This window comes from Ranitomeya variabilis, chromosome 5 (assembly GCF_051348905.1).
Source record: "Ranitomeya variabilis isolate aRanVar5 chromosome 5, aRanVar5.hap1, whole genome shotgun sequence".
Classification (NCBI taxonomy): domain Eukaryota; kingdom Metazoa; phylum Chordata; class Amphibia; order Anura; family Dendrobatidae; genus Ranitomeya; species Ranitomeya variabilis.
The window spans coordinates 147,142,035-147,160,057 of NC_135236.1; positions in this window are offsets into that span (position 1 = coordinate 147,142,035).

Below are 18,023 nucleotides of genomic sequence, written 5' to 3' on the forward strand. Positions count from 1 at the left end.
CCTGCACCAATTTCTAAGCCACTTATTTATATGCCTAAGCTCCTGCTGCCTTTTTAGTGATGCTCATGGCGTCGGAAGTGATTGTAAAACCACCACCTTGGAGGTCCTGGACTTCAACTTCCATACTAGGCATTTAAATTCTTATTAAGGACCTTCCATCTCCCACTGACTTTGTCATTGGTACCAATGTGTACCAAGCCCACTGGGTTTTCTTCAGCTCGACCCAGCTATCTGTTTATCCAATCCGCAATATACCAAACCCAAGTATCCCGTAGACAACACAGTTTGCCATTCACAGTCTTGATGGCAGATGACCCTGTCTGTCCGACTAAGTATAGTGCCCCCTACGATTAACATCTATCTGGCCATATATTAGTTAATTATTAATTTAAACTGTAGCGAAACTTAATTATATTTATTTTACTTGAAGAGATTATGCCATTTTCTGTTTTGCTTTAGTGGCCATGGTTGTAAAAATATAATGGGAGTACTGTAGCGTACATGGCCACTTTTCAGCTCAAAAGAGGACTACCATGAACAGTCTTGGCACTAGCTACTCCATGTTCCAGATCCCAGAGGTTGCCCGGGCCTTCACCCTTTAACCCCAATACAGGGATCTGGACTTTACATGGACCTGTAGACCATGGAGTTACCTGCTGTTCGGTGACACGAGCTGGCAAGTAAAATACTTAGGTATCTGAGTCAGAACCAGGAGGTCAGTAGAGGGACACAAGGTATAAGAGCTAAAAACAAGCAGCAGTCACGAATCAGGAATGTCTACAAGGAATCAAAGCAGGATACTGAGAAATTCTCTGTAGCAAGTCAAATTATAATTGTCGGCAGACTGCAGGCTTTCAGGAGCGTAAAGAAGCACTCCCATCCACGTTTTTATCATTTTAATATATTGCAATGGTCATATTATATACCATAGCTTTGTGTACTTCTAATTGCTCATTTTGCCCTTCTGTTCAATTAATTCTTCTATTTTCTCTGCTCTATGTAGAGGCAGGAAGCCTCTTTTCCCTCCTCCATGAGTCATCCCTCTCTTCAACTCCTGACCCAGCTGCCCTGCTCCTCTACCCCTGCCAAGGACTTTTGAAGTGATGACTCATGCAGAGAAAATAGACTTCCTGTTCCTACATAGAGCTTAAAAAGATTCAGCTAGTCTGTTTTTAATCATATGATATCATAGACCTAATAGAAAAGAGATTAATTAACTGGGTAAAAAGGCAAAAAGAGCAATTGTAAGTACACAGTGCTATATCATATGATGATGGCACTATATTAAGAGGATACAAATTTTGATGGGAGGAGGAGTGCTTCTTTAAATAACCTGCAGCCCCGTACAGGCCACACAGAAGGAGACAAACACTGAAAAATTAACTCTTGAACTCACATCTATGACAGAACCACAAGTACCTGAAAACATGAAACAAGAGTAGTCGCCTCAAGCCATTCACAACAAGCTTCTGGCAACATACAGTATGCAGAGACAGGAAGGGCAGGCACCAGCACAGATGCCACAAAAAGTAACAACCAAACAAGAGTGTTTGCTGCACTTTTGCAGACATTATGAAATATGCAGATATTATAAAACATAATTGTAACTAAGAACCTTTTTAGTTTGGACAGTATAGATACTGTATTCTGCTTTTCTCTTCAAGATGAATACATACAGTATGGAACACAGTTAGAGAAGAAATAGTCATTGAGACCTGCAACTGTGAATAGAAAGTGTAAGCAATCATGTAAGAATTTAATGGTGGTGTCTATGTCTTGCGTCTTCTCAGTAAGAATTAATTATGAAAGCAAACAAATTTAATGCAAGTCTCATGGAAGACAATCATAAACTAGTCATTTTTCCCTCTAAGTTGTCACACCTATTATCCTTCATCTTCCCTGGGGCTTTCTTATGACAATCACTTTAATGGTCACACATTAGAAATCTTAGTAGGCGACATTAGTAAAGTGAAATTTAGATGTTTCCATATTATGCATATTAAATATTTAATAAGCAAGATGCTGAAAACTTGTAGGAAAGTTTCTGTTCTCTCAATTTCCCAGGATAGAATTATTAAACTGGAATTAAATATTCTTACTCGGCTTCAGACGACCAATTGCCTATAAAGCCATTAGAAAAAACAATAATTCCAGCTGCAGAATAAATGAGTCCATTTGTTAGGTGGATGACATACTTAATGCAAACCATTTGCCAGAGGGGAGACAGAGGCCTGTTTGGTCTGAGAAGAGTTCTCGACACCCTTCAGAAGTGGAAGAAAAAGTTGTTTCAGTCATATGTGGAGCAGCTGAGTTGTTCGGGGCTCCAGATGTGTCTCTGGTGAACAGCTCCCAAATGAATTGCATTAATCTCTGACAAATAATAAAACAGCGCATGGGAATTCCACAAACGAGATTGGAGAAAACTACCCGTGAAATAATTCTGATTTGTGTCCAATTCCTTCCGGCAACCACAGATTGAGCTATTTGTTAATATGTGTCAGGGTTTTGTATTTCATGCAGTAATGGCTAACGTTGTTAGATCATAATCTATTGCTGTTTCCTCTCAGTCTCCTCCATTGTTTCAGCATCTCTTGCAGTAGTTAGAAGAGACCACCTGGCTCCGAGGAGAGGCAAACTAAATCTCCAGTTTATGTCTCTCTTGAGAACAGATTTAAGCCTATATTAAGTTTTGCAGAGCTTGAGAACAGTTTATTGAGCATGCCCTTGTTTCTGTGGTCAACCTCATATATATTCTTAAAGGGATACTCCAATACGATATAGTTATTTTCAAAGAAGTACTTTAAATGTCATGTTGAATAGCTTTAAAGTAAACCTGTCACATCGGAATCTGCAGATACATTTTGTTGCAATTCTGCCGACCACCTTACTTAAAGTGCGGCTACCAGGAAAAATTTAATTTATTTCCTCTCAGGAGCCGCTGGCTTTCAGTCATGGGGGCGAGTACAGAGCTGTTACAGTCAACACTTGCCACACCGCTCATGTTGGCTATAAGCATGTCCTTGGACTTTCATTGAGTGCTCGTTCTGCACAGATACCTACCGAATAATCAAAGTGCCGGAGAGTGATTACAGCTACTGCTCACAGTATAGGGAGTGGTGCTATGAGCAGTGATTGTTGCCGCTCTGTGCTCGCCCCCATGACTGAAGGCTGGTGGCTTCTGAGAGGAAATAAGCTCATTTTCTCCCGATAGCTACACTTTCAGTAAAGCATCTAGGCAGCACTGTGACGCTATGTAACTGATGATTAACCACACATCTGCAAATTAGCAGCATTTTCCAAGGTGGCAGATTCCCTTTGTTGCTATGCTTGGTGACCTGCACCTACTAACAGACATTATCAGACACTGCTTCTGGTAGATGTCACTCAAATGCAGCAGAAGTGCTGGTGGTACATATTGACATTAGTCAACAGCACTTGAGAGTTAATTAGCCAAATAATTTTAATTAATGCTATTATATTTGGTAGGCTGTAGGTTTAAGATCAGTAAAGTGACCACGCGCTCTTGCAGAAGTGTTTGTTTAACAAATTCCCAGATTCTGGTGGAAAAATATTTAAAATTGAGAGTCCTCAGTAACCACAAAAAATGAGGTTGAAAGGTGCTTTATGTAAAACCTCTTCAAAGGAGAATTCTGTCCGTCCAGAGAAAAAGAGTTACATTTCCAAACCTTCATTTCCAGAACTTTTAGGGCTTGCTCACATTAGCGTATAAAAATTCAGTCCAATGTTGCTCCTGAAAAGTTAGCAGAGTGGATTCTGTATGGTTGAACTTGTCATGCGAGTGTGCGATTTTTTTTCTCACCTAGCATCTGCATGACATGCGTATGACATGCAATCCGCATGCAATGAGTTTTTAATATAATTTTTTACATACTGTTTTTCTCTATGTAATTTATAACTATATTACAAAGCTAATGAAACAATCTTATATAAAGAAATAGATAGATACAGTGGCTGGAGGATTACAACCTGGGAGTATATATCTTGTGTAGTGATGGGCGAGCACTAAAATGCTCGGGTGCTCGTTGCTCGGGTCCAGCAAATTGGAATACTCGGGTACTCGGCCAGAACAACGAGCCCAATGTAAGTCTTTGGGAGACCCGAGTATTTTTACCGCGATCCCCCGCGGGTCCTTTTAAGGTCTAAAAAGTCTGAAAATGATGGAAACACTGCTCAAATGACACAGGGACATCAGGGGGATCGCCCCTGGAAGCATTCCTGACTCCTAGTTCACAGCTTTAATCATTTTTTCCAAGATTCATGCCATTTTTCCCGGTGCTACAAAAAACGCATTAAAGCTAAACCAAAACGGGTTTTGCATGGAAATATGTCAAGGTACATCCTTTGCAGGTGAATGACTTGCCTGTAAGGCCAAATATTTAACCCCAGAACAAAAATTTCCTCCCCCACTTAGGCTTAGTTCAGACGCAGCGTTTTTGAAGCGTTTTTCAACTTTAACATTGCTTTCAACCACTACAAATGCATTCACTGGGAAATGTCATTGCGACATTTAACAAACCTAGCTGGCCATGTGATGTGTGACACATAAGCAGACCCATCTGGTTTCATTTACGAAGGAGGGACTCTTAATGTCACAGAGCCTATTTTTACTGGTGCATCAGGCGGCATTAATCTTCTTAAAGGGCCATTATGAAACAGTGGGTCTCCTAAGCTGTTGTAGCCTATGCTGTGAGTGGATGGGCTGCCAATAATTACAACACACCACAATACCCCTGTCATAAGATGTCCAGGGGGGACTCCTGAAAAAGTGTTGCATTGAATTCAAGGCCTGCCCTGCTACCAATTCATATGCACCCCAATAAGCCTTTCAACCCACATTCTGGATGGGCACATGAAAATCCACTTCACAATATGCATTTTGTACTCCGTACTCCTTTTTTTTACACATTGGCAGCAAGGCCAGCCCTGCTGCATAGGCAGTCATATGCACCCCATTAGGCCTTGGAACCCACGTACTGGATGGGCCCATGAAAATCCACATCACAATATGCATTTTGTACACCGTACTCCTTTGTTTTACACTTTGGCAGCAAGGCCAGCCCTGCTGCATAGGCAGTCATATGCAGTCCATTAGGCCTTGGAACCCACATACTGGATGGGCCCAAGAAAATCCACTTGTATTTTGTAATGGTATGATGGTTCCCTCTTTGCACAATTATTTACAGGAGAATTTGGCAATTTTATTTGCCATTTTGTTAACACTAAGGTTCAGATACGGCTTTAAAAATGGCTAATACTTGCAATACAGCGCAATTTTATTGCTAACAACAAAATTCAACGAATAGTATGATTGAATAGTGTGAGTGCGTACACTTTTGCATATGATAACATACACCGGTTAATAAGTACATATAAGGATTAAATAAATATAGTGATTATACGTATATCTGAAGATTCACTACATACAGTATACTTAGATCATCATCACCTAGAGGCTTTTAAACATCATCCATCTGGAATATCTGAGAAGCAACACCAAGACAGAGAACCCCTGGGAGATTACCTACACTGCATGGACGTCCCCAATTATGCAGGTATCAGCACACTGTACATGTACAGGTACCATAGTTTTGGCATCTGTTTTAGTCATGTTTCTCTGGTTTTATATAGTGATTTACACTATGTAGTAACTCTAGTTTCACCCAGACCTTCAAGTGGCCACTTTTCAAGGTTGGATGAAACTGAGATATCATCGACTCATTAGACGAGGGGCCATAAACCCCTAGAAAATAAAAGCCACCAGGATTTAGATCAAAGCACCACTGGCATAGTTTCAGTAAACCTTCATGTTTTACAATGACAAACAGCAAACATATAGAGGCTTAGAACTGTTTGTGAAGTGAATAAACAAACATTTATCAAGATTCTGTCACTATGAGCATTGTCTGTCACATCTGAAATTTGTTTTACAAGAAATGCAGCTATGTGATTGTCTGAATGCATTCTGTATACAGTATTTAAATCTTGGTTACAAATCGCCTTTTGTATATTTGCCATTTGTACATTTGGCTCTCAAGGAGAGAAACTAATGTAGTCGACAAATAAATATTTGTAATGAACTACAGAGCCAAACTAACAGCATTGCTTTATCAAATTTATATGAAGTGTATTGTGTCCAATGTGAGCAACCAGGCAACACCAAAATGAGCTTTTTAAGGGAGCTCTTTAAGGTACATAAATGTTATGAAGTTTTGCCAACAAGGCTGTGGTTTCACCAACGTGGGGTACCTTTTTTAAAAATACACTAGTGCCATAGCAGGCCCTTAGCCCAAAAATCAGTGGCCTATAACTGTACAGAGCATGTTAACCCTGGTGATCTAGTGGCAGTTAAAGGACACATTGCAGGAGACCGAGTTAAGTAGTAGGCCCAATTTAATGTCATGCCCAATTCCCCAATGTGTTGTCCTTTTTTAAAAAAAATAAAATAGTGCCATCACAGCCCCCTGGCCCAAAAATCAGTGGCCTACAACAGTACAGAACATGTTAATCCTCGTGATCTAGTGGCAGTTAAAGGACACATTGCAGGAGACCGAGTTAAGAAGTAGGCCCAATGTAATGTCATGCCCAATTCCCCAATGTGTTGTCCTTTTTTTAAAAAAATAAAATAGTGCCATCACAGCCCCTAGCCCAAAAATCAGTGGCCTATAACAGTACAGAGCACATTCATCCTGGTGATCTAGTGGCGGGTTAAAGGACACATTGCAGGAGACTGAGTTAAGAAGTAGGCCCAATGTAATGTCATGCCCAATTCCCCAATGTGTTGTATTTTTAAAAAAAATAAAATAGTGCCATCACAGACCCCTAGCCCAAAAATCAATGGCCTATAACAGTGCAGAGCACGTTAAACCTGGTGATATAGTGGCAGTTAAAGGACACATTGCAGGACACCAAGCTAAGAAGTAGGCCCAAAGAAATATCATGCCCAATTCCCCAATGTGTTGTCCTTTTTTTAAACATAAAATAGTTGCATGGCAGCCGCCTTGGCCAAAATGCACCATACAGAGTACGTTCACTCTGGTGATCTAGTGGCAGTTAAAGGACACATTGCAGGAGACCGAGTTAAGAAGTAGCCCAATGTAATGTCATGCTTTGGCCAAAATGCACCGTACAGACCACGTTCACCCTAGTGACATAGTCCTTCTGGATGAGGAGGATGGGGATAAGGAGGAGGATAAGAACAAACAGACCAAATCTGGAAGTGTATACCCATGTGTGGTTGCGAAGAGGTGCATGAAAATACACCTCCCCAAAAGAGAGAATGTATTTGAGGTTATGTTGCGCTGTTTTCACTTGGTGGTGTACAGAAGTCTTTCCCAATCCAGCCCTTGTTTATTTTTATAAGAGTCGGCCTGTCAGCATTTTCAGTTGACAGGCAAATGCGCTTATCTGTTATAATTCCACCAGCGGCACTAAAAACCCTCTCTGACAGAACGCTAGCAGCAGGGCAGGCCAGGACTTCCAAGGCGTGGAGAGCCAGTTCATGCCACGTGTCCAGCTTGGATAACCAATAATTAAAAGTCACAGAGGAATCATGGAGGATGTTTGTACGATCTGCAAGGTACTCCCTCACCATCTTCCCAAACATTGGACTTCTTGTGACAGCACCCCTTGCCTCTGTGCCGCCATGATGGCAGGGTCTGAGAAAACTGTCCCAGATCTTGGCCATTGTTCTCCTGTCTGAGCTGGATTGTACTTCTGTCTCTCTTGCTTAGAGTCCTTCACTGTACAACAAACTCTGACGTTTGCTGCAAACATTCTCGGGGATTTCCTAAGTAATTCCGCTACAAGGGCCCTGTGGTACTGCAACATTTTAGTACAACTCTGCCTCAGGTAGAAGAGATTGAAAGTTCTCCTTGTAACATGGGTCTAGAAGTGTCACCAACCAGTAATGAGTGTCACCCAAAATTTTGATAATCCGAGGGTCACGTGAAATGCAGTGCAACATAAAGTCAGCCATGTGTGCCAGACTGCTAACAGGCAAGACTTCCGTGTCCTCACCAACAGGATGACTGACCATGCTGTCCTCCTCATCCTCCTCCTCCCTGTCCTCAGGCCATCCCCGCTGAACAGAAGCTAATATAGATGTGTTTGTAGTACCATCTATAGCGCATGAAAGTAGCTCCTGTTCTTCCTCCTCCTCCTCATTGCCTACCAATCCACATTGAGAAGACATGAGGCTGGGTTGAGTGTAATCACCCTGTATGTTTCCTTGCTCCATGTCCTCGTGCTCCGCCTGCAATGCATCCTCTTTGATTGTGAGCTGAGAGGTTTTCAGAGAAGCAGGATGGTGACGCTAATTATGGCATCATCGTCACTCACCATCTTGGTGCAGTCCTCAAAGTTTTGGAGGATGTTACATATGTCTGACATCCATGTCCACTCCTGAGGTCTTATGTGTGGAGTCTGATCTGAAATTCGACGCCCTTGTTGATGTTGGTAGTCAACAACAGCCCTCTTCTGCTCACAAATCCTTTCCAACATATGCAACGTAGAGTTCCAGCGTGTGAGGACATCACACAACAGTCGGTGAGATGGAAGCTGAAAACGCTGCTGAAGCACGGCAAGGGCGGCTGAAGCGCTAGCTGACTTTCTAAAATGGGCAGACAGACAGTGTACTTTCACTAACAGATCCGGCAGCTCCGGGTAGCTTTTCAGAAAATGTTGACCTCGAGGCTAAGTACATGGGCCAAGCAAGGAACGTGTGTGATCTCTCGTTGCCTCAGAGCCGCCACCAGGTTATGACCATTGTCACACACGACCATGCCTGGCTGTAGGTTCAGCACTGTCATTCAAACATCTGACTGCTCTTTCAGCGCTGTCCACAACTCTTGTCACCTATGCAGATTAGCTTCAGCACAGCCTGTTGCTGCTTGGCTGAGGCAGTGCTGCAGTGCTTCCAGCTTCTGAATGATGTGTTGATTTCAGAGATGGAGGATGAAGAGGAGGAGGAGGTGCAGGAGCTGTAGACTGTGGGGGCAACCCTGATTGATGTAGGGCCAGCAATCCTCGGCGTGGGGAGGATGTGTTCCATCCCAAGGTCCGACTGGGTCCCGGCTTCCACTATGTTAACCCAGTATGCCGTAATTGAGATGTACCTTTCATGCCCACAATCACTTGTCCACGTGTCTGTGGTTAGGTGTACTTTCCCAGAAACAGCATTGTTGAGGGCACGGGTAATGTTGTGGGACAAATGCTGGTGTAATGCCGGTATGGCACACCAGGAGAAATAGTGGCGACTGGGGACCGAGTACCTTGGGATGGCCATCGCCATCAGGTTGCGGAAAGCTTCCATCTCAACAAGCCTAAAAGGCAGCATTTCTAGTGCAAGCAGAAGAGATATATTAGAATTGAGGACTGTGGCCTGTGGGGCGTTGGCTGGGTATTTCCACTTGCATTCCAAAGACTGGGTTATAGACAACTGAGCACTGTGCTGGGACAAGGATGTGGACAGGCTTGCTGATGGTGCTGCTTGACTGTGGGCCACAACAGGTGCAGGGCTAGAGGCATCTTCACATGCACGGTGTACTGGGCATTGGCTTCTACTCAAAACAGTGGAAGAAGCAGTGGTGTGACCAGCAGGCAGTGGTCCTGGAGCCTGGGGTTCAGCCCGCAAAGTCGGGTGCTTTTCTTGCATGTGCCTGATCATGCTGGTGGTGGTCAGGCTGTTTGTTTTGTTACCCCTGCTGATGCGGGCATTGCAGGTGCAGCAAATGGTCTGTTTGGGGTTATCGGCAGAGCCTTTAAAAAATAACCAGACTCTGGAAGATCTAACAGTTGGAATGGCAACTTCCCTCATGTTGGTGTTACTGGGAATGGATGCATGCCTTCTGTCTGTGGCCACCACACTGCATCTTCCTGCCTGTTGGGGGGATATGCCTCCATCCCCATTTGTGCTGCTGTCCTTGCTATGCATGTCCTCCTGCCAGGTTTGGTCAGTCACTATGTCATCCACCACTTCATCTTCCACATGCGCACCCTCCTCCTCCTCCTGACTTTCTGGAAATTGTGTCTCATCATCGTCCACCTCTTGTGACACTTTCCCACCATCACCTTCATGTGACCGGGGCAGGTCAAAGCTTTAGGCAGCTCTACATGCGATCTCATCTTTCCCCTCTTCAAGTTGACCGGCAGAGATTTCTGAATCTTGAAATGGAAAACTGAACAGCTCTTCAGAGTGTCCAAGTGTGGGATCAGTTGTCTCAGGGCACTCGGCATGGTGGGAGGAAGGAGGATCAGGGTGAGGAATATCCTGGCCACACTCACAGCTACTCAGACTTGATTGTGTGGAAGACAAGGTGGTGGTGGTGGCTAAGTGACTGGAAGCATTTTCCGCTATCCAACCAACAACTGTTTCACACTGCTCTGGCTTCAATAGTGGTGTGCTGCGGTCCCCTAGAAACTGGGACAGGAAGGTCGAGCGAGAAGATGTGGGTCTTTGTTGTTGCCCACTTTCACCTTGCCCACGGCCTCGTCCTCTGGATGCACCATCAGCATCATGTCCACTTCCCCATCCCTTGCCCCTTGCCTTAACCATTTTAAATGGACTACTGCAGTATTTCAAATGCTCAACAGAAATGTCTTTATTAGTAGCGAAATAATCTGTGATCAGTATGACTGCAAATCTACGATGTTTCAAACGCAAACACCAGGCAGGACTCAGCCTGACCTAACAGTCTGTATTCAATTTTTGGAGGCTTTGTTTTTGTAAGTTAATGTATGTGAAATAGTGCTGTATAGAATTTGAGTATCACACAGCCAAAAAATAAGTACACCGGCCTCCAATGACCAAACTTGGAGCACAGAGATGTATGACGGCTGTAACAGAAATACCACACTGGCAAATCTGTGGCCTTTCAAATTTTTTTTAGGCTAAATAGCGCTGTATAGAATTTGAGTATCACACAGCCAAAAAATAAGTACACCGGCCTCCAATGCCCAAACTTGGACCACAGAGATGTATGACGGCTGTAACAGGAATACCACACTAGCAAATCTGTGGCCTTTCAACATTTTTTTAGGCTAAATAGCGCTGTATAGAATTTGAGTATCACACAGCCAAAAAATAAGTACACCACCCTCCAATGCCCAAACTTGGAGCAGAGATATATGATGGATGTAACAGAAATTTCACACTGGCAAATCTGTAGCCTTTTAAAAAAAATTTAGGCTAAAAAGCGCTTTATAGAATTTGAGTATCACACAGCCAAAAAATAAGTACACCGGCCTCCAATGCCCAAACTTGGAGCTGAGATATATGACAGATGTAACAGAAATACCACACTGGCAAATCTGTGGACTTTCAATTTTTTTTAATGTGAAATAGTGCTGTATAGAATTTGACTATCACACAGCCAAAAAATAAGTACACCGGCCTCCAATGCCCAAACTTGGAGCAGAGATACTGTATATGACAGATGTAACAGAAATACCACACTGGCAAATCTGTAGCCTTTTAAAAATGTTTTAGGCTAAATAGCGCTGTATAGAATTTGAGTATCACACAGCCAAAAAATAAGTACACCAGCCTCCAATGCCCAAACTTGGAGCTGAGATGTATGACAGATGTAACAAAAATACCACACTGGCAAATCTGTGGACTTTCAATTTTTTTTTATGTGAAATAGTGTTGTATAGAATTTGACTATCACACAGCCAAAAAATAAGTACACCGGCCTCCAATGCCCAAACTTGGAGCAGAGATATATGACAGATGTAACAGAAATACCACACTGGCAAATCTGTAGCCTTTTAAAAAAAATTTAGGCTAAATAGCGCTGTATAGAATTTGAGTATCGCACAGCCAAAAAATAAGTACACCGGCCTCCAATGACCAAACTTGGAGCTGAGATATATGATGGATGTAACAGAAATACCACACTGGCAAATCTGTGGACTTTCAATTTTTTTTTATGTGAAATAGTGTTGTATAGAATTTGACGATCAGACTAAAAAAAAGTACACCGGCCTCCAATGACCTAATTTGGAGCACGCAGATATATGAGGCCGTTTTTGGTGAATTTAAACCACCCAAAAAAAAGGGGCACAAGGGTAGCACACACAACTATGCTACGTATGCCTGACAAACTATAATTTTTCAACAGGCCTCAGTCTGACAGAACAGACTGTATATATTTTTTTTTTTTTGGGGGGGGAATTTTTGGAAAAAAAAGGTATATAGTCAGTAAACAAGCTGCAGCAGCAGCAGGCAGGTATGGAGCTTTGGGAAGGATGCAGTGGGACCAATGGATATGCTGTGCCCTGCCTACTTGTGCTGCAATATCGGGACCCACGAATTAGCCCTAAATAGAACTTTTGGTTTCTGAGAAGTTGTGGATGTAAGAGTTGCAGACCTACACTAACTCTAAAACCATGATTCTGACCCTATCTCAGCAGCAGCTCTCCCTATTCTCGCTGAAACAAGAACAGAATGCGGCGAGCAGGGCTGCGCCAGGTCTCTTATACTCGGTATGATGCTGTGCGGCCCAGGCAATCACTGCACAACCACAACAAAGATGGCTGCGGCATTTCATGGCCTGGCAGACAATCCCTGCACTGTGATTGGGTCTCTAAAGTCCGTCAAAACTACTGGGTGGAGACTGCAGTTACCACCGAATAATCCCGGAAATGCTCGCTGCTCGCCGAGTACGCTGAGCATAGCAATACAGCAATACTCGGCGAGTAACGAGTAGTTGCGAGCATGTTCGCTCATCACTAATCTCGTGTCTATTTGCGTGTCTCAGTTTATCCTACCTGCAGAAGTGGTAATAGGTGCAACAACTGAGACAGTATCTGTCCTGCTGGATAGTTGGCAGGGGCCAATATGATGGATGCTCGGTTCGCTCATATTCATGGTCTCTCGTGTAGTGAGCTAGCGTGACCGTTCCCATATTTGCAATTGACTGCGCACTTCTTGGTCAGGGAAGCTTTATGCAAATAGTGCATAAGGTGAACCTTTGTGTAGAGGCTCTTCACAGGGAGCTCCCTTCTTGTTTTCTCCTGAAAGGCCTCCCTACTCCCATTATGTTGGGTATTCCCTGGTTGACTATGCATAATCCAGTTATAGACTGGTAGGCCAGAAAAATAATTAGGTGGAGGGATTTTTCAAAAATAATTGCCTAGGTACTATCATCTCTAATGCATCCACTAAAAACATACCATCTTTTCTGTCTCATTTTGAGGAGGTGTTCTCTGAAAAAGGGCGTCAAGAACTGCCTCACGATCATATGTATGATTGTCCTCTGAACTTGCTTCCTAGTGCAAAGTTGTCCAAGACCAGATTGTCCAATCTGTCAGGTCTTGAGAGGCAGGTCATGAAAGATTACATCTCCAAATGTTTTGCCAAGGTACATATTAGATACCAATCTTCACCATTAGTGGTGGGGTTCTTCTTTTTAAGAAGAAAGATGGGGGCCTGCATTCCTGTTTAGACTTTTGTGAACTAAATCAGATTACTATCCGAGACCCGTTTCCCATCCCACTCATTCCTGATTTGTTCAATCAGATTTCTGGGGCAAAATGGTTCTCCAAGTTAGATCTTAGGGGAGCCTATAATGTGATTAGGATTAAGGATGAGATGAGTGGAAGACGCTTTTTAACACCCTAGAAGGGCATTATGAAATCCTTGTCATGCCGTTCTGTTTGACTAATGCTCCCGCCGTGATCCAGCATTTCATTAATGCCATTTTTTTCCATCGCCTCATGGGTAGATTTGTAGTAGTGTAATTTGACAATATTTTGAGCTACTCCAAGGTATCATCAGGTGCATGTCAGGCAGGTATTACAGGTTCCACAGGATAATAAACTGTATGCTAAATTGGAGAAGTGTGTATTCGCCGTACAAGAGGTTCAGTTTTTAGGTTTTCTAGTGTGAGCTGTAGGTTTCCGCATGGATACTGATAAGGTCAGTGCAGTTCTGGAATGGGACCTTCCAGAGAATCTGAAAGCATTACAATGGTTTTAGGGGTTCGCCAACTATTATCAGAAATTTGTCCAACACTTCTCATTTAATGTCAAACCCCTTGCTGACATGAGTTGGAAAGATACGGATTGCTTGGACTTGTCCAACTGCATTCATCAGGTATTTTCTTCTCTGAAGAGATGTTTTTCTACTGGGCTGTTACTCATCCAACCCAATGCTTCTCAAACATTTATTGTTGAGGTTGATGCTTCTGAGGTGGGGTTGGGGCTGTATTTTCTCAAGGGTCATCCCCTGCTAAGTGACATCCATGTGTCTTCTCCAAAAAGTTGTCATTGGCAGAAAGAAACTATGATGTAGGCAATAGAGAACTTTTGGCCATTAATTTAGTTTTTGAGGAGTGGCGTCATTTTTGGAGGGGGCAGTTCACCTGGTCAGGGTCAATACTGATCACAAACATTTGATGTACCTTGAATCTGCTAAACGTCTTAATCTCAGGCAGGTATAATATTGTGGTCACTTACCGTCCTAGGATTAAGAAAGTCAAAACAGATGCTTTGTCTTTGAGTCACCCTGGGGGTGGGAATACTGATTATTTTGCTCATATTTTACAAGAAGAGGTGGTCGTCTCCACAGTGTGTTAGGAGCTTGAGGGTGAGGTATTGAAGGCTCAGGGGGAGGCTCTTGCTGGTCCTTCAGTGAAATTTGTTTGTACATCTGTGTCTCAAAATTAGAGGGTATAATCATAACTTGGCTATGGCTTGTAACCCAGGTAATAAGGCAACCTTGGACCTCCTTTCTCATCCTTTTTGGTGGCCAAGGTTACATTGTTGACTTTGTGTTCTCTTGTAGCATCTGTGCGCGTTCCAAGACACGGCATACTCATCCATCTATGGTTCTTTTGCAATTAACCATTGCTGACCAACCGTGAACTCATTTAGCCATGGATTTCATTACGGATCTTCCGGTAAAATGGTTAACTTCGTTGTGGTGGATAGGTTTAGTAAAATGGCACACTTCATTGCTTTACCTGCTCTCTCTAATGCCAAGATACTGGCTCAGTTGATTGTCACTGAGATCATGAAGCTGTAATAGTGTGCAGGGTTGCGTATGTCACCACAGAACAGACAGACCAACTGTTAGAGGGGGTTTATTAACAGGGGGAAAATTCTCCTCGCAGGGAGTAAACAGGGGGTGAGCAAAGGTAAAGCAAGCAGTATAACAGTACACAACAAGTTAACTGAAGGTATGAAACAGTTAAGCAGAATAGAAATGGGAAAAAAAACAGTGTTCTTGTAACTTATCAGTCCAGGGGAATCCTGACTGGAGGGTCCTAATTCCAATGTGGGTACAGTCACCAGCAGCACTTGAAGAGTCTGAAGTCTTTCCTGTCTTCTGACAACTGGAGACTCCGGGGTTAAACTTTTGCAGTCTGTTCTTCTCAAAGTGAAACTGGAACCAGGAAATAGACCAAACCAGCAGAAAAAGAAAGCAGCAAATAGTCCAATTTGTATAAATGTGCAAAAAATCTTTATTAATAATAAAACCAGACAAAAACATGACAGAGGGAAACAATCCCCATGCAACCATCAGCATGTACCTAAAAGGACAGGGGGCAGGTGCCTACAGAGTGTAAAAAACCACTTACTAACCACCGTAGATGTCTGAGAAAAAAGTAGGGAAAGGCGACAGACTACCTGATGTAACTACACATAGTAGACATAAAGTCCAAGAAGGTAACTAAAAAGCCTGACACACAAGTAGTATATTATATACATACCGGTTAGTGTGAAGATATGCCCAATGTGGACTGGCACCTCACCCCTGTCCACCCCGACGCGCGTTTCGGCAGATGCCTTTCTCAAGGGGTACATTGGGCATATCTTCACACTAACCGGTGGTTAGTAAGTGGTTTTTTACACTCTGTAGGCACCTGCCCCCTGTCCTTTTAGTTACATGCTGATGGTTGCATGGGGATTGTTTCCCTCTGTCATGTTTTTGTCTGGTTTTATTATTAATAAAGATTTTTTGCACATTTATACAAATTGGACTATTTGCTGCTTTCTTTTTCTGCTGGTTTGGTCTATTGTACTGCAGTTGGTCCACTATGGTACTATTTCTTTGGTCCCAGTTCGGATATATATGAGTATACCCTATCTGGGTAAATAATTATTATGGTGGTGACTTCGTATTTTTCCACAATACTGTTCTATCTAACCAGGAAATAGCACAGTCTCCGTCACTGCTGCAGGAGTCTCTGTGCACCAGGCTGACAGTCTCTCTGTAGTAACATGTCACACACACACTGGGCAGTTACTTATCACACTCAGGGATCTTTGCTTGTCACTGCGGTCACCAGGGCTGCACCTGAGTCACTGTCTCTGATTCAGGAGGCTTCCGAGTCTACACCCTCACATCCAGCCTTCACTCTGGTGGGTATCTCAGCCTCAGTGCCCTCACGCGGAGCACTACCTTTAGGGGAGCATGGCGCTGCAGCCTGCCCTCTCTTTGGCGTGCTGCCTTCTCTCTCCTCTCCTGCTCTTTTCTGACCACACCTCTCTCTTCCCAGCAGTCACCTGGTCCCCTCTGTCCAGGGCAGAAAGTCTTCCCCCCAACAACCCAGCTGTCTGACTATGTGGTTCCAGGCAAGGAGCAGGGAAAGCAACATCCTTACATTCCCCCTCTCTTAAAGCTCGCCATTTAATGTCATGCCCAATTCCCCAATGTGTTGTCCTTTTTTAAAAAAAATAAAATAGTGCCATCACAGCCCCCTGGCCCAAAAATCAGTGGCCCACAACAGTACAGAACATGTTAATCCTCGTGATCTAGTGGCAGTTAAAGGACACATTGCAGGAGACCGAGTTAAGAAGTAGGCCCAATGTAATGTCATGCCCAATTCCCCAATGTGTTGTCCTTTTTTAAAAAAAATAAAATAGTGCCATCACAGCCCCTAGCCCAAAAATCAGTGGCCTATAACAGTACAGAGCACATTCATCCTGGTGATCTAGTGGCGGGTTAAAGGACACATTGCAGGAGACTGAGTTAAGAAGTAGGCCCAATGTAATGTCATGCCCAATTCCCCAATGTGTTGTACTTTTTAAAAAAATAAAATAGTGCCATCACAGACCCCTAGCCCAAAAATCAATGGCCTATAACAGTGCAGAGCACGTTAAACCTGGTGATATAGTGGCAGTTAAAGGACACATTGCAGGACACCAAGCTAAGAAGTAGGCCCAAAGAAATATCATGCCCAATTCCCCAATGTGTTGTCCTTTTTTTAAACATAAAATAGTTGCATGGCAGCCGCCTTGGCCAAAATGCACCATACAGAGTACGTTCACTCTGGTGATCTAGTGGCAGTTAAAGGACACATTGCAGGAGACCGAGTTAAGAAGTAGCCCAATGTAATGTCATGCTTTGGCCAAAATGCACCGTACAGACCACGTTCACCCTAGTGACATAGTCCTTCTGGATGAGGAGGATGGGGATAAGGAGGAGGATAAGAACAAACAGACCAAATCTGGAAGCGTATACCCATGTGTGGTTGTGAAGAGGTGCATGAAAATACACCTCCCCAAAAGAGAGAATGTATTTGAGGTTATGTTGCGCTGTTTTCACTTGGTGGTGTACAGAAGTCTTTCCCAATCCAGCCCTTGTTTATTTTTATAAGAGTCGGCCTGTCAGCATTTTCAGTTGACAGGCAAATGCGCTTATCTGTTATAATTCCACCAGCGGCACTAAAAACCCTCTCTGACAGAACGCTAGCAGCAGGGCAGGCCAGGACTTCCAAGGCGTGGAGAGCCAGTTCATGCCACGTGTCCAGCTTGGATAACCAATAATTAAAAGTCACAGAGGAATCATGGAGGATGTTTGTACGATCTGCAAGGTACTCCCTCACCATCTTCCCAAACATTGGACTTCTTGTGACAGCACCCCTTGCCTCTGTGCCGCCATGATGGGAGGGTCTGAGAAAACTGTCCCAGATCTTGGCCATTGTTCTCCTGTCTGAGCTGGATTGTACTTCTGTCTCTCTTGCTTAGAGTCCTTCACTGTACAACAAACTCTGACG